We start from the raw sequence: 26,332 nt of genomic DNA on the forward strand, positions 1-26,332 counted from the left end.
TAATTAATTCGAAAGCTCATTCCTTTTTTATGTGTGCTTGTTGTTCTTCGGTTTATGTTAGCTTTTCTTCAGCATCTCGCATCACTATACCGGCAACAGCCTTATTTATTAATTTAAGACAGTCAGTACGAGTGTCACTACTCACTACTGATCGCTAGCCTAGCTAGTACCTTTTGCTCCACCACTGTTCCGCGCGCGTAGGACGTGCCACCCGATATGTCAAAATGCAGCGCGGAAGAGAGGGTAAAGCTTGCTTTCTTTCAACTCTAGTACCGGTGAGCTTTTATCGAATAAGAAAGCAAAAGCATGAGAGCATCCCCACTCGTTGGCGCTCCCCACGCCCAAATCCGGGGAAATTTTCGTCCGGATTGGATGAAGATTTGGCGTGGGGAGCGCCGAAGTTCCAGCCGTCCCCCCGGCAGGAAACCCCCAACCTCGACCATTTGACATATTTCAAACAAATTCAACATAAAATTTCACAAGTTGGGCAAACAAGAGGACGAAAATTGCTGAAACAAATTCGGCGATAACAAGTACAATGTTTAACAAGTGCTGAAACAAATGAAGCACACAAATTTCACAATTTTTCAAACAAATTAAGACAGACTAGTTGGCGTCGGCGTTGGCGTTGCCTCGGAGCCTCCATATGTGCTCCACCAGATCATCTTGCAGCAGCTGGTGCATTGTAGAGTCTCGAATCTCCGGGCGCATAGCAATGAAGGCGGCCCATGATGGAGGCACCTGGTGATTAGGCCGTGCAAGAGGACCCTCTCTCTCATATGGTGCTTGTTGCTCGACCCGGAGGAACCGGATGCTTTCGCTCATCTTCAATAATCATGTTGTGTAGGCACACACAGCAGTTCATCACCTCCCACATCTGATCTTTGGACCAAGTCATAGCGGGGAACCGGACGACAGCAAATCTCTGCAGTAGGACACCAAATGCTCGCTCGACGTCTTTTCGGCAAGCTTCTTGTTTCTTGACAAACTCGCAAAGTTTGGGGGTGCTAGGGTTGGAGATCGTCTTCACAAATGTTGCCCACTTTGGATAGATACCGTCCGCAAGGTAGTATCCTTTGTTGTAGTGCCGACCATTGATCACATAGTCCACCGGGGAGCATGACCCTCAACAAGCTTGGAAAAGACCGGGGAGCAGTTTAGGACGTTGATGTCATTGTTGGATCCAGGCATACCAAAGAAAGAGTGCCAAATCCAAAGATCATGGGTAGCCACCGCTTCAAGTATCACGAAGTGCAGCCTTTTTTGTGACCCTTGTACATTCCACTGCCACGCAAACGGACAGCTTCTTCCATTGCCAATGCATGCAGTCAATGCTTCCAAGCATCCCCGGAAAACCTCTAGCTTCATTTGTTGCAAGGATCCTCCGAGTGTCTTCGACAGTGGGTGATCTCAAGTAATAGTCCCCGAACACCGCTATGACGGCCCCGCGGAACCGGTAGAAACAATCAAGGGCGGTGGACTCCGCCATCCGAAGATAGTCATCCGCGGTATCACCGGGAGCTCCATACGCCAGCATCCTCATGGCCACTCGTGCACTTCTCGCAGTGACGAAAATCCAACCAAACCGAGTGCAATCCGCCTTGCATCTGAAGTAGGGATCAAAGTGGCGGATGGCATACACAATTTGCGAAATAGCTTTCTGCTCATCCTGAAACGACGCTCGGAAAACACTCTCACCGTGCAATGGATTGTCGGCGAAGTAGTCGGCGTACAACATGCAGTAGCCCTCCATTCGCTGTCTCGGCTTGCACTTCCGGCGACCTCGTGCCGACCCACCACGCCGACGAGTTGCCGGTCCGGCGTACATGCTTGCCAAGCAACCAAGGATCATCATGTGCTCGTCGTCTTGGGCGGCCGCCGCCATCTCTTCTTGCATAAGCTCGACGAACATCTGCTCCTCCTCTTCGTCCGAGTCCATGGCCGGCGAGGCAAATGGACGAACACCTGACGGGCGTGGTCGAGGCAACCCGAGCCGCGAGCGACGACGAGCAAGCAGGCCGGAAAACAGGTCGGCGGAAGAGCAGCCAGATAGGCCGTCGTCCAAACACGGCGGAATATAGGCAGGTGGGGAAGGAGTGGCGGCGCAATCTGGGCAACAAGCCGGCGGGGTGGTGCCGGCGGCGAGAGAGATACGAGGGGTGGGGGAGATTTTGAGCGACGTGGCGGTGGGGTTCGTGCGTCGAGTCACCGATAGATCGGGCCCTTCCCCGCTTTTCACTCGTCCGGAGTCCCCGAGAGCTCCCCGGGGGCCGGGGGGGCGTGGGATCGCCGGATGAATTTAGGCCCAAATCCGGACGAAAACGAGGAACCGGGGGCGCGACTGGGCCGAATTTCGCCGTCCGGATGGAAAAAACGCTCGCCGGAGGCCTCCTCGGGGGGACGAGTGGAGATGCTCTGAGTAAGGCCTGGAAAGATCATGCTTTGACCGATATATCCGCGCGACAACTCTTACTTTTTCCTGTCCTTTTGGAAGTTAGCTCGAAGATGCTCAAGAAATTACTAGTAACCGACGTCTTTCCCCTTCGCTAGACGTGAAACTGACCAACTGAATCACACGACGTCTAAATAATAAAGGCTGTAAAGCATAAAGGGAAGTACTTGTAAAGTCAAACGAGGAGAAAAAAACAGCCGTTCGAGGATCTCAGGTCTTTTTTCTTTTCTTTTTGCAAAGGATCTCAAGTCTCTTGTGCGCGTCAGCGCAGCGTGATGCCAATTTCCGGGTTATGGAGGCAGGCTTGGATAAAACTTTTGACATATACATGCCATGTTATGGTCCCATTAATATGTCTTTCTCTCAAAAGCTGATTTGGTTTTTCTCTTTCTCTCTCACATTTTCCACTTTATGGCTGAAGAGGTTGCCTCCTGATGAAGAGGCTGCCTCCTCATCCGAACCTACTTTGGACCACCCGAACCTAGTTAAAGGTGTGAGGCAACACCCCTAGGCCTATGCATTGGGCATGCCCTCAAGTCCTGAACCTAACTCACGTCTGCATTCGGCCCATTCTGTCAACATGGGAGGGCAAAGGAAATTGGCTTCATCAGCCCATCCAGTGGGTCCTCCTCCCTCGCGCCCGCGCGCCCCCTACTTCTCTAGCGCTGACACGATATTTCTTATCTGGGCCGGCCCAATTTCGACCGTCCAACTCTTGTTCCTTTCTTCCGGATCGCGTTCCCGGGCCTCTAACTTGTTCCCGCTCGCGGGCCATTTTCATCTCGTTCGGGCTGCTCGGTGCTACCACTGTTGGCTGGTGGGTATATAAACCGGTGTAATTTTCTCGCCAACTTCCGATGTGGGACTATTCTCGTCGGGAGGTCGAACGAAAAATCGTTTGGCAGATGTTGGGCTGGATGGTAGTCGGCCCAATTATTTATACTTGCTTTGTTCACGTCGGCTAAAACTGCAGAACTCGTCGTGCGGCCGGACACGCACGTGCTTGCTTATTCTGTCATTCGGCCCATTCTGTCAACATGGGAGGGCAAAGGAAATTGGCTTCATCAGCCCATCCAGTGGGTCCTCCTCCCTCGCGCCCGCGCGCCCCCTACTTCTCTAGCGCTGACACGATATTTCTTATCTGGGCCGGCCCAATTTCGACTGTCCAACTCTTGTTCCTTTCTTCTGGATCGCGTTCCCGGGCCTCTAACTTGTTCCCGCTCGCGGGCCATTTTCATCTCGTTCGGGCTGCTGGTGCTACCACTGTTGGCTGGTGGGTATATAAACCGGTGTAATTTTCTGCCAACTTCCGATGTGGGACTATTCTGCTGGGAGGTCGAACGAAAAATCGTTTGGCAGATGTTGGACTGGATGGTAGTCGGCCCAATTATTTATACTTGCTTTGTTCACGTCGGCTAAAACTGCAGAACTCGTCGTGCGGCCGGACACGCACGTGCTTGCTTATTCCGGCTGCAGCTGGTATTTAAGCTGGTCGGTCTCGCTCTAATTTTTCGAGGTGGGACTAAACTAGACGGTGCGTTTTCCTTTTATACTACGACCGCTGCTGCTTGTTTGTACATGGATCGCTACTGCTCTTTGAGTTCAGGCAACAAAGCAAAAGGTACTCTCATTTCTGAGCTACATGGCGAGGTTCTTTTGGAACGTGACATGAACTAGGGCAAGAAGTTGCATGCGCGCCCGTTCGGCTGTATACCCGTACATGTACGTACGTATAATCTACCTACCTATACACCTATACACCGCATGCACGTGCACATATATCGTTCCACAAAAAAAAACTCAAGTAGCTATTCAAGTCAGCTTGAAGCCCATCTTCACCTAACGCTATTTTAATGTTTAATTCTCTCAGTTCATTAGATGAAAACGTAGGGGAACAACAACGTAGACGATGCGGAACAAGAATCTAGACGGAGGGGAACAACAACCTGCACGAAGGGGAACAACATGACAGAGAGGAACAACAACCTAGATGGTTGAAAACAAATAGCTTAGACGGCGGGGAACAACATCTTGAACAGAGGGGAACAACAACCTGAATGAAGGGGAACAACATCCTAGACGACGGGGAACAACGGCCAAGATGGTAGGGGAACAACAATCTGGTTGGAGGGGAACAACGGTCTAGACGACGAGGAACAACAACCTAGACGGTAGGGAACAAACAGTTTAGACGGTGGGGAACGACATCTAGACGACGGGGAACAACGACCAAGATGGTAGGGGAACAACAATCTGAATGGAGGGGAACAACGACCTAGAATAGCGGGGAACAATGACATAGACCGAGAGGAACAACGACCTACACGAAGGGGGAACAATAGCCTAGACAACGGGGAACGATGACCTACATGGAGGGGAACAACAACCTAGACGGTAGGGAACAAACAGTTTAGACGGTGCGGAACAACATCCTAGAAGACGGGGAACAACGACGAAGATGGTAGAGGAACAACGACCTAGAATAACGGGGAACAACGACTTACACGAAGGGGAACAATGACATAGATCGAGAGGAACAACAACCAACACGGAGGGGGAACAACAACCTAGACAGCGGGGAACAACGACATAGATCGAGAGGAACAACAACCAACACGGAGGGGGAACAACAACCTAGACAGCGGGGAACAACGATCTACATGGAGGGGAACAACGATATAGACCGAGAGGAACAACAACCAACACGGAGGGGGAACAACAACCTAGACAGCGGGGAACAACGATCTACACGGAGGGGAACAACGACATAGACGACGGGGAACAACAACTTAAATAAAAATTAAAAACATGAAAAAGAAAATTAAAGAATGTAATAAAGAAGAAATCAAAGAAAAGAAACAATAAAAAATAGAAAAAAAGTACGTGAAAAAGCATGCATGAAAGAAAAAAGAAAGGAAAAAATTCCCTGTCTAGGACCCTCTAGTCACCAAAAAAGGCTAAACCAAAAAGAACTCGCGCTTGCCTATAGATAAAGAATGCGGTGCAAATCAATTATCAAAAAAACTTCAGTACCACATCGGCAACTGACCCTCTGAATCCAACGCCAGTTCCCGGGATCGAACGCCCGATGCGACGTATTTGCTTTGATTTTTACCTCGCGTGCGTTTAACTGATGGGCCGGCCCAGAATAACTGGCCCTTCTGCGAAACGGTGCTCGGCAGCGCGCGCTACCGAGCAGTTTCCGGGAGATGGTTGGCGCTGTTTGGTGGGCATAGGCAAAGTTTTTTTTTTCTTAAAGACTAAATCCTTATAAAAAGCTAAAAACCAAAAGAAAATGTAAATTATAAACTATGAAAAACCATAGGAAATTCAGATAGGCTATAGAATCTGAAAGGATCGTATGCCGCACCTAGAGGGGGGGGTGAATAGGTGCAAACCAATTTTTAGTTCTTTTTCAATTTAGGCTTGACACGAAAGGTAAATTCTCTAGATATGCAACTAAGTGAATTTACCTATATGACAAGGATATCAACTAAGCAAGGTATAGCTACGCAATAGTAGATAGAGTGGGATAGAGGTAACCGAGAGTGTAGCACGCGATGACACGGAGATGATTCCCGTAGTTCCCTTCCTTTGCAAGAAGGTACGTCTACGTTTGGAGGAGTGTGGTTGCTACGCAAGCCAAACCAACAGCCACGAAGGCTTCACTCAGATCTCCTGTGAGCAACGCCACGAAGGCCTAGCCCACTTCCACTAAGGGATTTCCTCGAGGCGGAAACCGGGCCTTTACAAAGTTCTTGGGGCACACATCCACAACCAAATTGGAGGCTCCCAAATCAGTAACAATTCAACAATCAACAACAACACATCAACAACAAATCAACTAGGGAACCAAATAGGAACACTAGCATGAGATCCCTCAAACAAGAGAGGGGGAAATGAAGAACGCTTCGGTGAGGATGTAGATCGGTGTCTTCTCCTTCGAATCCCCAAAGATCAAGAGCTTTGGTTGGGGGAGGAAGGAGATCTTGCAAATCTTGTGTTCTTGAGGTGGCTCTAATGGTGGTGAAGCTTGGCAGATTTTTCTTGCAATGATTGAGCAACTTCTCCCTTTGGAGGAGAAAGCTATTTATATGGGAGGAGCTTTCAGATCTGACCGTTGGGGACGAAAACCACTAACACCGGAAGTTCCGGCCGGGATGGCCGGAAGTTCGGCTTCCACCGAAGTACCGGCCACTCGAGCCGGAACTTCCGCCCCCGTAAAAATACCCGCAAAGCACATGAAGGGGCGGAACTTGGGCGGAACTTCCGGTGGCCGGAAGTTCCGGCCAAGTTCCGGCCAAGTTCCGAAATTGGCAAAAACCTTACAGAGACATACTGAGCCACAAACTCGCAATTCCGGAACTTGCCCGGAAGTTGGGCGGAACTTCCGCTGGCCGGAACTTCCGGCCATTTCCACCGGAACTTCCGCCCCTAAAGAGAAAACTGAGTCCAGACTGCGCCGAGAAGCAACCGCTGAAAAATGACAGGCCGGAACTTCCGCCGGACTTGGCCGGAACTTCCGCCGGATCCGGAAAACCCGCAGAACATTCGAACAAAAAAACCAATACACCGATCCATCAATTTTTGATGGCTTGTACCTGTCTACATAGACACACATAAATATATACATAGTGTTGACGTCAAACACACAAAACCCAAAAGGGCGGGAAATGTTCTTTCAATCTCCCCCTTTTTGGTGTTTGATGACAACACAAGTATTTGCAAGGAATAGTCAATGTAAACAACAATGTGAGAGATATAGAGGAGCTCCCCTAGATATGAGAAATGGTACATAAGAAGCTCCCCTATATCTTGCATCCGTCTTCCAAGGGTTAGCAATACAACATAGTGATAAGCATATACATAGTAAGATCATGCACACATAGATAACCAAGGAAGACTCACATACGGAGTTTACCATACACAAATAAGGTTCCAAGCACATGGATAGAGTTTACAAACCAAATAGCTAAGACATAGTTCGACACCATAACACGATAAATAGAATCACAAGCAATAAAAACCAAAGTCAACACGAGCTTGTGACTCCCCCATGCAAATACCCACCGAAGAGAAACCTAAACGGTCTCATTCTCCCCCTTTGGCACCAAAGCACCAAAAAGGAAAAAAGAGAAACTACGCGCCCCAAGGGTCGGCGTTAGCCCAGCCGGGAGGGAGGTTCGATGTAGCGCCGGGGTAGGGAGGAGTGTGTGGAGGAGACTCGATCTCAAGACCATCTGGGGGAAGAGGCATGCCATGCTGAGATATCCATTCCGCCTCCGGAGTGATGCTCTCCTCGGATCCGGGAGGAGACACGTCCACACCCGAGACTTCTTGGCTTCTGCATGCTGCTGATACTGACGGTGGTTGACTGCAGAGGTGAGGCAAAAAATCTGTCTCATGCGGCGTGCTAGCTTTGAAGCCCAACTTGGTGGCTTCTCATCCATGGGGTCAACCTCTTCAAGAGCAGAGTTGTGGCGCTTGGCCCTCAAAGTCTTCACTTCATGGGATGTGAGAGAGAGTGGAATGGATTGAACAAGTCTAGCATTGCAAGTCTCCATCCAAGTGTCCTCAATGAGCTTCATAATGTACGGAGCAAAGGCGGGAAGCTTCTTCTCATACACACATGACCACATCTCATGGTAGATGTAGTCCATCACATCAAGCTTCTCACCGGTGCCCTTCTTAGCAAAAGAGTTTGCCATTAGATCCACTTCATAAAGATGTATCTCATCAAGGTTGCCACCCTTTGGTCCAATGGTTTCCCGGTAGACTCTAAGCATAATATCCCAAGTAGGGAGAAGATCCGCACTCTTGCCCGCTATACCCCAACCGGGGATGTAGAGGTGCGCCAAGACTTCCCTTGTTTGAGCCCATTGGCTATCATGGCATCTCCAACCATTTGCATCAACGCCCGGGTAGCGAGGATATCCAAGGGCGGTTCCAAACTTTGCCAAGTTAGACTCAAGGAGCCTCTCATGAGACATCCACCTAAATGTTCTTGCTTCATCTTGCTCAAAGTGAACGGTGGCATAGAATTGTTGAATAAGCCCAACATCATAGTCCTTGCTGAGCTCCATAATGGGATAGAGCCCAAACTCTCCACACATGGCATAGGCTTCTTCAAAGTACTTGTTAGCGGCCATCTTCCCGGTGTCAATAGCATGTTGGGGGCTACTCCCTTCTTGAATGGAATGTAGATCTCATAGAATATCTCCTCTTGGGTCTTGTTGTGGAACCGCTTATCCCCAACCCTATTGCTCCGAGGGGTGAGGTAAGGGTTCAAGTCACGAATCTCCTTGTACTCATTGTATTGCATTCCCTTCACGGATATGTGTACGTTCTTCCCACGAACAGCCGGTGACTTGTGCCTCTGAGCAGCTTGCTCGGCGAGCGGTGAGCTTGGATGGTCGGATTTGCTCAAACTCTTCCTCAACCTCATCCACATGATCCTTGCCTCTCTTCTTGGAACCACCGATAACGAAATCAACACGATAGGAGTGATGAATGAGTGCACATAAGCAAGGAGGCCAAACACTAGAGCATGCACAGGATTTCGGGTAATAGCGAGAAAAATTCTCCGAGCCGGAAGTTCCGGTGGGAACCGGCGGAAGTTCCGCTCGGCGGAAGTTCCGGCTTGAAGGCCCGGAACTTCCGGCTGTTCGAAAACAGCTATCGTTTCCCACCAGATCCGAGGCAATGGCTAACTAGTTTGCATTACCATGACATCCTACGCACGATCTAGTAGAGGAAAGACATCTAGAGGATTTCCACCAAAGCTTTGCCTAGAGTATGCCCTATATTTCATCTAGTGAGGTCTACCCACACGTAGAGAGGGAGAGGGCACAAACCGGGGGAGCCATGGAGGAGAAGAGGGAGAGGATGCCGATCCACGGAGACGATCCGACGGGGAGCGCCGGAGGAGGGAGATCCGGCCGGAGGAGCAGCAGCCGGCCAAGGGAGGAGCACCACCAAACAGATCTTGGAAAGGGGAAAAGTGGGGAAGAATGAACTGCTCACCCGTTCGGCCCCTTTATATAGTGGCCACTTAAGGCCGGAAGTTCCGCTCGTTGGAGCCGGAACTTCCGGTCTCGCAGGGATCACTTTTCCAGGACACGACAGAATGAAGCTGGCGAAGAGGAAATACCAGCCGGAAGTACCGGCCGAAGTGACCGGAACTTCCGGTGGAACAAGGAACTGTGCCCAAAAACAGGATTTTGACACGAACAAGGTGCACATGGAGAGGGTGAAAGATATGTCTTAGATGAGATAGGCTTAGGACAGATACGCCAAACTGTGAGATGGTACATGATCACTCATTTTTGCAAATAAATCAAATGAAGGCAAAAAATGAGTGATTTCCCATAAACAAGGAGATGTCAATAAAATCCAATGAAAATCCAAACAACTCCAACTCTTCACAAAGAAGAGTGTGGTGGCCTAGACCACCATATATGAGTGTTGTGGCATGGCACCGCGAAGATATATCTTGGGTCCAAGCCACTACTCATCATTGAAGCTCACATATCAACATATGATATAAAGAGAATGATTTCTTAATGTTGGCATTATGGGGGGAGGGATAGCTCAATAATTTAAACCGCACTCCCCCTATTTCCATGCCCACATCTAAACCAAATAAAGTTTTGAGACGAAAGTGTGTTTGCAAGATGGTCAAGCTATACTCCTTGAATCAATGATATTTAGCTCATTCCTCAAATAAGAGAACCTTGCTTCATCAAGAGGCTTCGTGAATATATCGGCAAGTTGATCTTTGGTAGGAACATAGATAAGCTCAATATCACCCCGGGCAACATGATCCCTAATGAAATGATTCCGGATCTCAATATGCTTCGTTCTTGAATGTTGCACCGGATTATAGGCAATCTTGATGGCACTTTCATTGTCACATAATAGAGGCACTTTGTCACAAATGACACCGTATTCCTTTAAAGTTTGCCTCATCCATAACAATTGAGTGCATCCACTTGCGGCGGCAACATATTCGGCTTCGGCGGTGGAGAGAGATATACAATTTTGCTTCTTAGAAGACCAACACACCAAGGACCTACCAAGGAATTGGCAAGCCCCGGAAGTTGATTTCCTATCATCCTTATCACCCGCCCAATCCGCATCGGTATAACCATTGAGAATAAAACTTGAGCCTTTGGGGTACCAAATACCATATCTTGGGGTATCAACCAAATATCGAAAGATTCTTTTGAGAGCCATCATGTGGCTCTCTTTAGGAGAAGCTTGATACCTTGCACACACACCAACACTCAACACTATGTCCGGTCTAGATGCACAAAGGTAAAGCAAGGATCCAATCATGGAGCGATATACCTTTTGATCCACCTCTTTACCATTGGGATCTAGTGCAAGATGACATTTGGTAACCATAGGAGTGGCCACACCCTTCATCTCGGTCATCTTGAACCTCTTGAGCATGTCTTGGAGATATTTTGCTTGGTTGATGAAGGTTCCTTCCCTCAATTGCTTGATCTCAAAACCAAGGAAGAACTTCATCTCTCCCATCATAGACATCTCAAACCTATCGGTCATAAGCTTTGAGAATTCATCATTGAAAGCTTTGTTAGTAGATCCAAATATAATATCATCAACATATAATTGGCAAACGAAAAGCTCCCCATTGACCCTCTTAGTAAAAAGAGTGGGGTCGATTAGCCCAACATCAAGCCCACGGTCTACCAACAATTCCTTAAGGTGCTCGTACCAAGCTCTAGGAGCTTGTTTGAGACCATAAAGTGCTTTATCAAGCTTGTAGACATGGTTAGGAAAGTTGAGATCCTCGAACCCCGGGGTTGCTTAACATAAACCTCTTCATGCAAAGGACCATTAAGAAAAGCACTTTTCACATCCATTTGTTGTAACTTAAAGTTATGATGCGAAGCATAAGCAAGAAGGATACGGATGGACTCAAGGCGAGCCACGGGAGCATAGGTTTCTCCAAAGTCAATACCCTCAACTTGAGAGAACCCTTGAGCCACCAATCTTGCCTTGTTCCTCACAACATTTCCAAACTCATCTTGCTTGTTCTTGAAAATCCATTTAGTGCCTATAACATTGCGGCACTCCTTTGGCTTCTTTACTAAAGTCCACACTTTGTTGCGCTTGAAGTTGTTGAGTTCTTCATGCATAGCTTCCAACCAATCCGAATCTTCAAGGGCTTCAAATACTTTCTTGGGTTCCACTAAGGAGATATAAGCATGATGATGGCTAAAGTTCGCCAATTGCCTTCTTGTGGAAACCTTTGCCCTTACATCACCAAGAACCTTGTCATTAGTGTGTCCAAGACGCTCAAGTTGCCTTTCTCTTCTTGCTAGTCGACGGGTCTCGATCTCCTCCTTGGTTCTTCTTGGCCTTGGAGGTGTCACTTGATCAACTTGATCATTTGGGTCCCCGTCTTGACCTTCAACTTGAGCTTCCTCAATTACTTGGGGTTGCTCAACATCATGTGCTTGATCTTGGACATCATTTGGTGCGGAGCAAATATCAAATGGATACTCATCGGAACCATCATGAATTCTTGGTTGATCTTGACCTTGATCTTGCACACTAGAGAGAGGGTTTTGTTCTTGTTCTTGGGTTGGTGCATCATTTGCTTCACTTGATGGGGTTTGTTGATGTTGAGAAGATGAGGGCTCCACCGTGGTAGAGCATAGTCCTTCCCGAGACGCCACACCGTGTCCCTCAATGGGGCGGAAAAATCCCACACCCATTCTTACTATGGCATCTTGAGGTATTTCATCACCTCGCACAAACATCAACTTGCCCCACTTGGGAGCCATCATTTTCTTCGAACTTCACACTACAAGATTCAATGATAATCCCGGAGGATACATCAAAGATTCTATAAGTGTGAGATTCGAGCACCGTAACCAACAAATATACCCTCCAAAGCTTTAGGAGCAAATTTAGACAAACGAACTCCTTTGATTTTGTAGAAACACTTACACCCGAACACCTTGAAGTATGAGATATTAGGCTTGTTCCCGGTGAGTATTTCATATGGAGTCTTGTTCAAGCCCTTGCGGAGATAGAGCCGGTTGGAGGAGTGACAAGCGGTGGAGATGGCTTCGGCCCAAAAGTTATAGCGGGATTTATACTCCGCCATCATAGATCTTGCCATATCCATAAGAGTCCGGTTCTTCCTCTCTGCAACACCATTTTGTTGAGGGGTGTAAGCAGCGGAATATTGATGACGAATCCCCTCATCACTAAGAAAAACATTGAGTGTGTAGTTCTTGAACTCGGAGCCGTTGTCACTTCTTATTGCCATAATGAGGAGGTTGTGTTGGCGTTGCACCTCGGTGGCAAAGTCAATGAATATTTGTTGAGTCTCATCTTTCGTCTTGAGAAAGTAGACCCAAGTGTATCTTGAGTAGTCATCGACAATCACCAAGCATTGTTTCTTCGCACCAAGACTTGCATGAGTAACGGGACCAAAGAGATCCACATGAAGGAGCTCCAAGATCCTCTTGGAAGAGATAATGGTCTTGCTTGGGTGCGGAGAGTCATGCATTTTGCCTTCAACACAAGCCCTACAAACACGATCTTTGGCAAAAGACACATTTTCCATTAGTCCCACAATATGGTTCCCCTTATGAAGACTTTGCAGAGTTCTCATGTTGACATGGGCTAGGCGGCGATGCCACAACCAACCCACGTCCGCCTTTCCGAATAGGCACATCGCACTTGACGTGGTGGTCCCCGAAAAGTCCACCACATACAAGTTGTGTTCGCGATACCCAACGAAAGCGACTTTTAGAGTCTTGCTCCACAAGAGGACCACAATATCATTATCAATAAAGACGGCGAAACCCATCTTGCCAAGGGCGGAAACGGAAAGCAAATTGTAACCAAGGGTTTGACAAGCATGACATCCACAAGAGTAATGTTGTGTGCAACCACAACCTTGCCAAAACCCAATACCTCGGATGTAGAATTATCGCCAAAGGAGACGGTGATATCATTAATGTTAGGCCTCAACTCCTTGACGAGGTTCTTGCCGCCGGTCATATGACTTGTACATCCACTATCAAGTACCCACTTTGAACCTCCGGCGGCATAGTCCTACATGAGATCAATTCTTGGATTTAGGTACCCATTTTGCAATGGGTCCTCTTTTGTTAGCAACAAGGGTATTTGGGACCCAAATAGACCAAGCAACATAACCATCATATGGGCCAACATATTTAGCATAAACATCACCATAATAATCTTTAAATAAAACATAGTGAGGGTTAGCAATTCCCGCATCATCATCATTCATGGTTTTGCCCTTGGAGGCTTCACCATTAGTGACGACTTTCTTCTTTTCTTGTGCGGGCTTGGCCTTTTGCTTGTTTGCCTTCTTTGCCTTGGCATTAAAACCAAGGCCCTCCTTCCCATTGTTTGATCTTTGCTTACTCAAAAGATCATCCAAAGAAAGTTTACTTTGGGGAGAGGAGGCCTTAGCAAGTTCATCCTTCAACCTAGCATTTTCCTCAACAATGTTTGCATGATCACATAGAGGAGTAGAGGAACTAGGCACATCATATGAAGCAAGCCTAATTTGAAGTTGCTCAAACGACTTGGATAGGAGAGTGTATTCACTCTTCAAAGCTTTGTGAGCTTTGTCTAGTTCATCTAGATCCTTCACAAGTTTCTCATGATCAACCCCAAATTGGGCCTTTTCCTTTGTAAACACTTTATTCTTAGCCCTAGCAAGATCTCTAGCTTTAGTGAGCTTGTTAATTTTATCTTGAGGCTCTTCAATATTTTCTAACCTCTCTTCAAGAGAAGATATGGTTTCTTGACATTCCTCAAGAGCATTTTTAAGAGCATGGATTTCGAGAGAGTCTTCTCTCTCTATTTGACCCTTTTTCTCAAGCATAGCACTTTGTTGAGCTAAACGAATCATGAGGTTTGAAACATGCTTTTTAGTGTTACCTTGTAGGTTGAGAATGAAATCATCAAAATCTAGCATTTCTTGTTTCACTTTTAGACTAGCATCATCAACCCCTAGTTCACTAGATATGTTAGGGATAGAGGGGTTAGGAGATGATACCTCGGAGGATTTAGCCATGAGGCAACTTTCTTCCTCCACAAGGATGACCTCATTGGGGGATTCACTTGGTGATGAAGAGTTAGTGGAGAGGGAGGCAAGAGCAATCAATCCATTGGAGGATGCATCTTCTTCATCATCAACATCATCATCTCCGGAGGTATACTCTTCTTGAGTTGATAGCACGATAGATGTGTCCAAGGAGGACCTTGCCATGAAGCAATGTGCATTCTTGATAGGAGGGTTCTCATTGGGAGATTCAAAGAGAGATGAAGAGGGTATGTTGGTGGTGACAATGGCGGCCAATTCCTTTGAGCTTTCTTCATCTTCATCACCACTAGAACTTTCAACTTCATCGGAAGAGTATTCTTCCCTTGTTACTAGCACAACTCTTGAGGGCCTCTTGCCCTTCTTGGTCTTGTTGTTGTAGAACTTCTTGTTGGGGGCTTTTGAATACTTGCCCTTGGTATCCTTGCTCTTGTCCTTGGGAATGAGCCTTCCATTATGAAGCTCTCTATTTTCATAGGGGCATTCGGCAATGAAGTGGCGCTTGTCATCACAATTGTAGCAAGATCTTGTCTTTGGACCAAAGCTAGTGAAACCACTTTTGTTGTTCCTCTTGATGTTGTCTTCCTTGGCCTTGGAGGGATCAACCCAAAAGGATTTTGCATGGAAGGCCATGTGATCATGGTAGTGGCATTGTAAATCTTCCGGATAGGACATGCTCCAAGATGCCCTATAAGATTCTTGAGGAGTCACTTCATCGACGGAGTTGACCACCAAGGCAAGATTGGAACCTTTTGCCATCCCAAGAGCACGATTGCGAGAATCATGAGAGGCTTCCTCAAGCACCTTGAGAGCTTGCATCTCGTGCACGACTTGTTGAGAGGTGAGAGAGGAATAGCATTCCCTCCCCACAAGAGTCTTGACATCGATGGGTACAAATGGCATCATGCATTCAATGTACTTCTCCTTGATCCAAGAGTCATTTATGTGGGTGGCACCAATAAGCCGGAAGGCATTGGCAACGGTGAGAAGTCTTCCATACATGAGTTCATGATCTTCATCCGGTAGCCTCAAGAATCCTTCGGCTTTATTCTTAAGAGCATTATACTTGTTCCTCCTTGTGCTCTCACTTCCAATGCAACTAGCGGCCAAGCCGTCCCAAGCTTCCTTGGCGGTGGTGTAGTTCCGGACACGATGCAATTCCGGAGTCCCCACACTAGTTTGAATCATGTGAAGGGCGGTGTTGTTGAGTTGACTATCAACGACTTCTCTTCTAGTCAACTTGTCGGGGTTGTATGGCTTGAAGCCCTCCAAGATGATTCTCCATAGTTCATTGGAGGCACTGCAAACATGAGAGCGGAACTCAAATTGCCAAGTATCGAAATTATCAACGGAAAACTTAGGTGGGTCGCCCCTAATGTTCAAATGAGGCATGGGAACTGGTATATCGGGTGATTGGAAAGGTGGAGGTACTCGATTGTAGCTCTCACTTTCACTAGTTCCCTTGGGAGATGCACTTGTAGCTTTGATAGTGTTTAAGTTGTCACCTTCCACGGGTTTGGTAGATGAGGGTAAGTCCGAAGCCTCTCCATCATCTAACGCACCCGTGTCTTTTACCTCTACACTAGGTGCCTTGGGTAGGGCCGGAGCCAATAGCTCGGCAATCATCTTTTTCATGCTTTCCATTTGGGCTTCCATGGAGGACTTCAATGAATTGAAGTCTTCCACGAGACCGTCCGGGCGGCCCCTACCGAGGGCACCTCGTCCGGCATACTCTTAGGCGGTTAAGCCCGAAATAAGAGCCGAGGCTCTGATACCAATTGAAAGGATCGTATGCCGCACCTAGAGGGGGGGGGGTGAATAGGTGCAAACCAATTTTTAGTTCTTTTTCAATTTAGGCTTGACACGAAAGGTAAATTCTCTAGATATGCAACTAAGTGAATTTACCTATATGACAAGGATATCAACTAAGCAAGGTATAGCTACGCAATAGTAGATAGAGTGGGATAGAGGTAACCGAGAGTGTAGCACGCGATGACACGGAGATGATTCCCGTAGTTCCCTTCCTTTGCAAGAAGGTACGTCTACGTTTGGAGGAGTGTGGTTGCTACGCAAGCCAAACCAACAGCCACGAAGGCTTCACTCAGATCTCCCGTGAGCAACGCCACGAAGGCCTAGCCCACTTCCACTAAGGGATTTCCTCGAGGCGGAAACCGGGCCTTTACAAAGTTCTTGGGGCACACATCCACAACCAAATTGGAGGCTCCCAAATCTGTAACAATACAACAATCAACAACAACACATCAACAACAAATCAACTAGGGAACCAAATAGGAACACTAGCATGAGATCCCTCAAACAAGAGAGGGGAAATGAAGAACGCTTCGGTGAGGATGTAGATCGGTGTCTTCTCCTTCGAATCCCCAAAGATCAAGAGCTTTGGTTGGGGGAGGAAGGAGATCTTGCAAATCTTGTGTTCTTGAGGTGGCTCTAATGGTGGTGAAGCTTGGCAGATTTTTCTTGCAATGATTGAGCAACTTCTCCCTTTGGAGGAGAAAGCTATTTATATGGGAGGAGCTTTCGGATCCGACCGTTGGGGACGAAAACCACTAACACGGAAGTTCCGGCCGGGATGGCCGGAAGTTCCGGCTTCCACCGGAAGTACCGGCCACTCAGGCCGGAACTTCCGCCCCGTAAAAATACACCGCAAAGCACATGAAGGGCGGAACTTGGGCGGAACTTCCGGTGGCCGGAAGTTCCGGCCAAGTTCCGGCCAAGTTCCGGAAATTGGCAAAAACCTTACGAGACATACCGAGCCACAAACTCGCAATTCCGGAACTTGCCCGAAGTTGGGCGGAACTTCCGCTGGCCGGAACTTCCGGCCATTTCCACCGGAACTTCCGCCCCTAAAGAGAAAACCGAGTCCAGACCGCGCCGAGAAGCAACTAACTGAAAAATGACGAGCCGGAACTTCCGCCGGACTTGGCCGGAACTTCCGCCGCATCCGAAAACCTACGAGAACATTCGAACAACAGCAAAACCAATACACCGATCCATCAATTTTTGATGGCTTGTACCTGTCTACATAGACACACATAAATATATACATAGTGTTGACGTCAAACACACAAAACCCAAAAGGGCGGGAAATGTTCTTTCAGAATCTATGGAAGATATTCCCACTACCAAAATCCAGTAAAAATATGCCGTGAGATGGGCTTAGAGGATATGTACATAAAGTGTTTCTGAATTGGCCTCGTGCGAGAGTTTGGGCTAGATTGCCCGTATATCTGTACATTATGTAGATCACGTTTTAGTTTAGAATTAAGAGATAGAGTTTGGTTCGTACACAGTTAGGTTTATTCTAAAGATAGAAAGTCTACGGACTATAAATATGTACCTAGGGTTATTGAGAAGGAGGACGATCACGTTCACAACAAACACAATCTAGGCGCATCGCCACCCCTTGTTTCGAGGGTTTCTTCCGGGTAAGCGTCATGCTGCCCAGATCGCATCTTGCGATCTAAGCAGTATCAGTTTATTCGTTGTTTTGTGTTGCTCGTACTGAAGCCTTGTTGATGGCGAGCAATACCATTATCATAGATGTTTTGGGGCTAACATCGATACTTTTCTGATATGTTAGCTTAGTTATGTTGCCCCTAAATATCTAGCTGCCTTTGCACCTATCTTGGGTGTAAGGGCAGCATCTTGCTTGGTCTTTATTTAGTAGATCTGATCTGTTATGGTTGTTCCTTGTTCTCCAAGGATTAGTTTGATATCCGCATGGTTAGGCCTTGCAAACGGGTTGAATGATCCAGTAGTGCGTAAGGTATGGTTTGCCGATCCAAGAGGGGTTCTTCCGGGAATCGACTCTGCGTTGGTTTTTAGGCCTCTTCTAGGACTAGTTTTCTGTTATCTTTCGTATCTGCCAGGCTCAACTACGCGTAGGATGTTCCAATTATGTGGTGAAAGCCCTAGACTGTCGTAGATCGATTTAACTTGGTTTTGATAAAGCAGGATCCCCATGTTATTGTAGATCCAATACGAACCATGGGTCAATCGGCTCTTTGAGCCGATTCACGAGGTAACCTGAGAGCCGATCGAGGCTCGGATTTAATGTTTACGTGTCTGCCATGCAGGAAACTAATTGAAGCAATCCATCACCTTCCTGACCAGGTATAGGTCAGGTGGCACGCCCTCGCAATAGCCAGGACATGTGCCGGAGTTTTGCGGGCCGTTGCCCGAGGGACCAGGACCCACCAGCAGTTCTGGGAGCCTCCCGGCTCTTCGTGTTGCTCGTCGCTGCTCGTCGGTGGGTTTTGGCAGGCAACACATTCTGGCACGCCCGGTGGGACCACATTCTACAGCAACTGCGTCAACATCTGCAGCTGAGATGGCGGACGAACCAATCACGTACGAAGAGCTGCCTGAGGAGCACAAGAAGAAATATGATGAGATTAAAGCCGTCTTCGAATCCGATCTCATCCGCTCGTTCGAGAGGACCCGTAAACATGGCATTAGGTGGAGAGGGTTCTCACCCGAAGGCGTTCTCGATGAAGTAGATCTATCTCTCCCTTCAGAGGAACGCACCGGCAGCTCTGCGCTGCGAAGTTAATTACATGGTGGCTCATTCTCTACACCGTCACTCCGAGAGCCCGGTGAACGCTTTCGAGCGCATTGCGGTTCGCGTGGTTCAGGAAATCATGAAGCATCGTACTCTCCGTCGGGCCTGCCCTAGGGACTCACCAGGGAGAAATACCGTTCCGGCACCGGACCGCAACTGCCATTCGCGCTTGCAGCTCCAGAGCCACAGGGTTCACCGGCATACGTCGTCTACAAGGTTGGAGGCGATCCTGGCGATTGCCAATTCCTGTATGAGCCGCCTAAAGAAATCCCACATGGATACGTGTGCACATACATGCCGGACTGCAATAACTTGGCGCGCACGAACCAGATTGCAGCAGGAGGGATTTCGGAGCGGACGCCGATAAACGAGGCGTGGCTAGCTAAATATGCCACTCGGAACGAGTCATGAAAGCTCAGCCCCTGCAGCTCATACCGTGGAACAAATCAAGTACAATCTTGAGAGACCAGTTCGGCATCCCGCCAAAGAGGAGAACAGTCGGCTATTCCAAGCCGTACCCCAACGAATATGATTTGATTCCGCTGCCGCCCAAATATCGGCTCCCTGAGTTCTCAAAGTTCAATGGATCAGAAGGGTCTAGCTCAATTGAGCATGTGAGCCGATATTTCGCACAGTTGGGCATGATTTCAGCATCAGACCCGTTACGTGTGAGGTTTTTTGCGCAATCCCTCACAGGACCAGCCTTTGGGTGGTATACCTCGTTGCCACCAGATTCAGTCCGGACGTGGAAGCAGCTGGAAGAGCAGTTTCATGTTCAATACCACTCAGAAGCTACCGAGGCTGGCATTGCCGATCTGGCGCAGGTGCGGCAGAAACGGGGAGAAACGGTGTCGGAGTACATTCAGCGTTTCAGGACTGTCAAGAACCGATGTTATTCGGCTCGTTTAACTGAGAAAGAAGCAGTCGATCTGGCAGTGTTGGGCCTCGCAGCGCCGATCAAGGATCTGGCTTTCCAAGTGGAATACAATTCACTGGCGCACAAGGTCCAGAAATTGACATTGTATGAGCAGCGTCACCCAGAATTGTACCAAGACAAGTTCAAGCGTCCGATAGGCCTGGTCGAGACAGAAGAAGTTGGGGACTCTGCAGAGGATCAGGAAGTAGCCGTGGCTGAATGGGCTCGGGGGGCAGCTCCCGTGTCCTGCAAATGGGTGAAACAACAAGGGCCTGCAAAAGGGTTTGACTTCGATATAAGCAAAGCTGAGCAAATATTCGATTTATTGCTTAAGGAAAAACAGCTGAAGTTACCCGAAGGACATAAAATCCCTACAGCGCAAGAAATGAACGGGAGACCGTACTGCAAGTGGCATCACTCGTTCACCCATACCACCAATGACTGCAAAGAGTTGCGTCGGCAGATCCAAACGGCGATAGAACAAGGCCGTCTGATCCTTGGTCAGTTTGCCATGAAAGTGGACACGCAACCGTTTCCTGGCGTCAACATGGAGGAACTCAATCACTACACGAGGTGTCAGCTAGATTTTTCATTCGATGTTAACATGGCAGGGCCTGTATACCACCATGGCAGGGATAAAGAAGAAATCGGTCACTCACGTGGCAAGGAAAAGGAGGAGGACGGCCCACGCGACCGGCCCCGATATGATGATAGACGGTACATCACCGAGGAACAAGTGAGAAACGTGCGGTATCAACGACCGCTCTCAGCGCATCTCCTTAACAAATATGAGCGTCAGTACGACCGACGTCGGCGGTACGACGTAGATGACGAAAGATATCGTCGGTCTGATGTCGACAACGGAAAATATCGTTGGTATGATAGAGACGACGAAGGATATGAGCGCCGCGCTAAGGGGAAGTCGAGAGAGCAGGAAGACATGGACAGACACTGGGATTGTCCTTTCTTTAAACACTGCTGGGATTCAGGAATGAGCCGATTGCCTACAATCGACAACTGCCCGGAATGTAGACAGCAGAAGGAGGACACAGGTGAGGTTTCAGTGTTCAAGCGTCTAGGGCCTCTCCCACCTCAGAACAGACGAGCTGAGTCATCTCGAGTGGAAGATTTCGAGGAATCAGAAGATGAAGGAGAAGATAGATACCACCGGCCAAGGTGGTGCCCTGATGGACTCAGTCACTCCCAAAAGCGTAGGGTTCAACGGCTACGTAGCTTGGAGGAAGCCGAGGCGCAATACCTGCACACGTTGAGGAAAGCACGGCCCGATCTGGCCGTGAATATTCAGCAAACTTTGGAGGCGGAGACTCATCCGCAGAAGAAAGAATGGCGCCCCAAACAAATAAAAGCCGATGCGAAGGCATCGGCTGGCACAAATATGGTGTTCATACTTCCGTCGGAGTTTCGTGCCCCAAGAACCGACGAAGTGCCGGTAGCACAGTTTGACTGTGGCCCACGGCCAGTTATCTTTGAAAAGCCTCGAGAGAAGAGCTACAAACATTTGAAGGCCCTGTACCTAAAAGGTTATATCAACGGGCAGCCTGTCGGCAAGATGTTGGTTGACACGGGAGCGGCAGTCAATATAATGCCATACTCCATGCTACGGCGTTTGGGACGCTCTAACGCAGATCTGATCAAAACCAACGTCACACTAAGCGACTTCAACGGCCAAGCATCAGAAACGCAAGGCGTTCTGAACGTGGATCTAACCGTGGGCCGAAAAACCATCCCTACATCATTCTTCATCGTCGACAACAAAAGCACCTACGCTGTCCTGCTAGGGAGAGATTGGATTCACGCCAACTGCTGCATTCCATCCACAATGCACCAATGCCTGATACAGTGGGATGGAGATGAAGTGGAGGTCGTTCATGCAGATGACTCGATCGAGATCTCAATAGCTGGCATGAATATTTGGGACGCAGCAGACCAAGAGCCGATCTCTGGAGTCAGTTTGGATGGCTGTGAGCGCATCGAAGCTACAAAAAACAGGGTGAGGCTGGTCTTATTCACCGGCCTGACAGGGTAGCAAGAGCAAAGTCGATGGACGTACGTGGCAAGGCTGATCCCTGCGATCGGCCCCAAAAAATAAAATGCAATGATCTCACCTCAAGCATGTCACGTAGTCGTAGTAGGGAGACTCCCTCCCGTAGTAGAGCACAAATAAGTTGTAAAACTTCATTGAGCAATGCAATCGAAAAGGGGGCCGATTCCAGCAATCGGCCCAAATTATCCTCACCATACGTTTTGCCTGTGTTCAGTATCGATCTAGCAGGCGACGGAAAGCTAGGATATGGGTTTACGTCGGCTGATGAGCTAGAGGAGATTGACATTGGTCCTGGGGATAAGCCACGACCAACATTTATCAGCAAAAAGTTAGATCCACATCTGAGGGGCCTGATGATAGCTTTGTTGAAAGAATACCCAGATTGCTTTGCCTGGGATTACACAGAGATGCTAGGGTTAGACAGAGCATCATTGAGCATCGGCTCCCTCTTAAGAAAGGATTTCGGCCGTTCCAGCAGCGAGCACGACGGATGAAGGCCGAAATTTTAGAAGAAGTCAAGAAAGAGATCGAGAAAATGTTGAACGCCGGGTTCATCAGGCCATGCGAGTATGCTGAGTGGATTTCTAGTATCGTACTCGTACAGAAAAGGATGGCCGATGGCGCGTCGCCATAGATTTTCGGGATCTCAATAGAGCCACTCCAAAGGATGAGTATCCAATGCCGGTAGCAGAGACATTGATCAATGCAGCTGCTGGTCATAAGGTTTTAAGTTTCATGGATGGCAATGCCGATTACAACCAAATTTTTATGGCTCCAGAAGATATACACAAGACTGCATTCAGAGTACCAGGTTCGGTAGGGTTGTTTGAATATGTAGTCATGACATTTGGACTGAAAAATGCCGGCGCAACATACCAAATAGCCATGAATTACATCTTTCATGATCTGATCGGCAAGTTAGTGGAGATTTACATTGATGACGTGGTAGTCAAGTCTGTTTCAGTAGAAGGACACTTGGAGGATTTGCGACGCATCCTGGACCGAACTAGAAAATTCGGGCTAAGAATGAATCCAAAGAAGTGTGCTTTTGGTGTAACGGCCGGTCAATTCTTGGGTTTCTTGGTTCATGAACGTGGAATTGAGATCGGTCTGAAAAGTCAGGAGGCAGTGCGAACAATGAAGCCACCTACCACGAAGAAGGAACTCCAGAGTCTCATCGGCAAAATCAACTTCGTCAGAAGGTTCATTTCCAATCTGTTAGGGCGAATCGAGCCGTTCATGGGATTGGTAAAAATTAAAGCTGATGAGGAGTTTCACTGGGGGGCAGAGCAACAGCGAGCGTTTGACGAGATTAAAGAGTATCTAACGAAGCCACCTGTGTTGGTCCCGCCCCAGCAAGACAGACCATTCTATATTTACCTGCCAGTAGCTGACACTTCCATCGCCTCAGTGGTGGTGCAAGTTTATGATGGTCCGGAGAGAGTCGCTTTCTACCTCAGCAGAAGAATGTTGGATGCAGAGACTAGGTACCCTGAGATCGAGAAGTTGTGCCTCTGCCTATTTTTTACCTGCACCAAGCTTCGTCATATCTTCCTGTCAGCAGAAATTGTCATCATATACAAATCAGATGTCATCAAACATATGCTGTCGGCTCCTGTGTTGAAAGGCCGACTCGGTAAGTGGATGTTTGCATTATCGGAATTTGATCTCCGGTATCGGCTCGCGAAAGCGATCCAAGGGACGAGCGTTGGCCGATCTTATTGCTCGAACGAATCAACATCGATATAGCAAGACCGTTCGTGCGTGCATGGGCCATGTTTTTCGATGGATCGACTTGTGATGATGGTTGCGGCATCGGCATTCTACTCGTGTCGCCCGGGGGCAACATATTCCTTCTCCATCGAGCTACCTACCCCTTGCACCAACAATGTCGCCGAGTATGAAGCAATACGCAAGGGAATGGAGTTGCTTTTGGAAGCCGGGCGAAGCGGTGGAACTTTTTGGAGACTCAAAATTGGTGATTTCCCAACTCACGGAGGAATACAAATGTGAGAGCGAGTCGCTCTTCCCAGTATGGATGCAATGCCGTGAGCTGATGGCACAATTTAGGTACATAAACTTCAATTGGATCCCGAGGTCGCAAAATATCGAAGCGAACGATCTCGCACAGATGGCGTCAGGCTACAAGGACGTAGCAGGTGGAGCCGATGTTGAGGTACAGTTCCTGGAATCGGATGACTGGAGAGCTGATATCTTCAATTACTTGAAAGATTCGGCTCGGGGGGCACCTAAACGGATAAGGTACAAGGCCATGAAGTATGTCCTTATTGGAGATGACATGTTCTACAGGACTTTGGAAGGGTTACTTCTCAAATGTTTGGGACCAACCGAATCAAATCGGCTCTTACACGAAGTACACGAAGGCGCTCGTGGAACTCACCAATCGGCTCATAAGATGAAATGGTTGATCGGAGCGATCGGGGTTTTATTGGCCCACCATGCTTGAGGATTGTTTTAAGTACTATAAAGGGTGTCAAGCGTGTCGAAGTTTGGGAAAATTCAGAAGGTACCCGCATCAGCAATGAACCCCATCATCAAGCCTTGGCCATTTCGAGGTTGGGGCATGGATATGATCGGCAAAATCAATCCTCCATCGAGCAAAGGCCATGTGTGGATTTTAGCCATTACAGATTATTTCACTAAATGGGTGGAGGCCGTCCCTATGAAGTCAGTGGCATCGAAAGATGTTATCGATTTCGTGAAAGAACATGTCATTCATAGATTCGGGATTCCCCAGACTATCACGACCGATGGAGGTTCGGTCTTCATTTGTCACGAGTTTAGAGAGTTCTGCGAGGACATGGGAATTAAGTTGATCCGATCATCTCCATGAAGGAGATATGCCCTAGAGGCAATAATAAAGTGGTTATTATTTATATCTTTATGTTTATGATAAATGTTTATATATCATGCTATAATTGTATTAACCGAAACATTAGTACATGTGTGATATGTAGACAACAAAGAAGTCCCTAGTATGCCTCTTAAACTAGCTTGTTGATTAATGGATGATTAGTTTCATAATCATGAACATTGGATGTTATTAATAACAAGGTTATATCATTATATGAATGATGTAATGGACACACCCAATTAAGCGTAGCATAAGATCTCGTCATTAAGTTATTTGCTATAAGCTTTCGATACATAGTTACCTAGTCCTTATGACCATGAGATCATGTAAATCACTTATACCGGAAAGGTACTTTGATTACATCAAACGCCACAGCGTAAATGGGTGGTTATAAAGGTGGGATTAAGTATCCGAAAAGTATGAGTTGAGGCATATGGATCAATAGTGGGATTTGTCCATCCCGATGACGGATAGATATACTCTGGGCCCTCTCGGTGGAATGTCGTCTAATGTCTTGCAAGCATATGAATGAGTTCATAAGAGACCACATACCACCGTACGAGTAAAGAGTACTGATGTCTACGTTCCCCCTCCTTTCCTGTAGACAGTGTTGGGCCTCCAAGAGCAGAGGTTTGTAGAACAGCAGCAAGTTTCCCTTAAGTGGATACCCAAGGTTTATCGAACTCAGGGAGGAAGAGGTCAAAGATATCCCTCTCATGCAACCCTGCAACCACAAAGCAAGAAGTCTCTTGTGTCCCCAACACACCAAATAGGTGCACTAGTTCGGCGAAGAGATAGTGAAATACATGTGGTATAAATAAGTATGAGCAGTAGCAACGGTGCCAGAAAAGTGCTTGGCGTGTAGTTGATGGTGGTGGTATTGCAGCAGTAGTAACGCAGTAAAACAGTAAACAAGCGAGTAGTAATGTAGCGAGTAGTAACGCAGCAGTAGTAACGCGAGCGGTATTTAGGAACAAGGCCTAGGGATTACACTTTCACTAGTGGACACTCTCAACATTGATCACATAACGAGAATAGATAAATGCATACTCTACACTTTTGTTGGATGATGAACACATTGCGTAGGATTACACGAACCCTCAATGCCGGAGTTAACAAGCTCCACAATAATGCTCATGTTTAAGTAACCTTTAGTGTAAGATAGATCAACGCTACTAAACCAAGTACTAGCATAGCATGCACACTGTCACCTTCATGCATATGTAGGAGGAATAGATCACATCAATATTATCATAGCAAGAGTTAACTCCATAATCTACAAGAGATCATGATCATAGCATAAACCAAGTACTAACACGGT

Source organism: Lolium rigidum, chromosome 6 (genome assembly GCF_022539505.1).
Source record: "Lolium rigidum isolate FL_2022 chromosome 6, APGP_CSIRO_Lrig_0.1, whole genome shotgun sequence".
Classification (NCBI taxonomy): Eukaryota; Viridiplantae; Streptophyta; class Magnoliopsida; order Poales; family Poaceae; genus Lolium; species Lolium rigidum.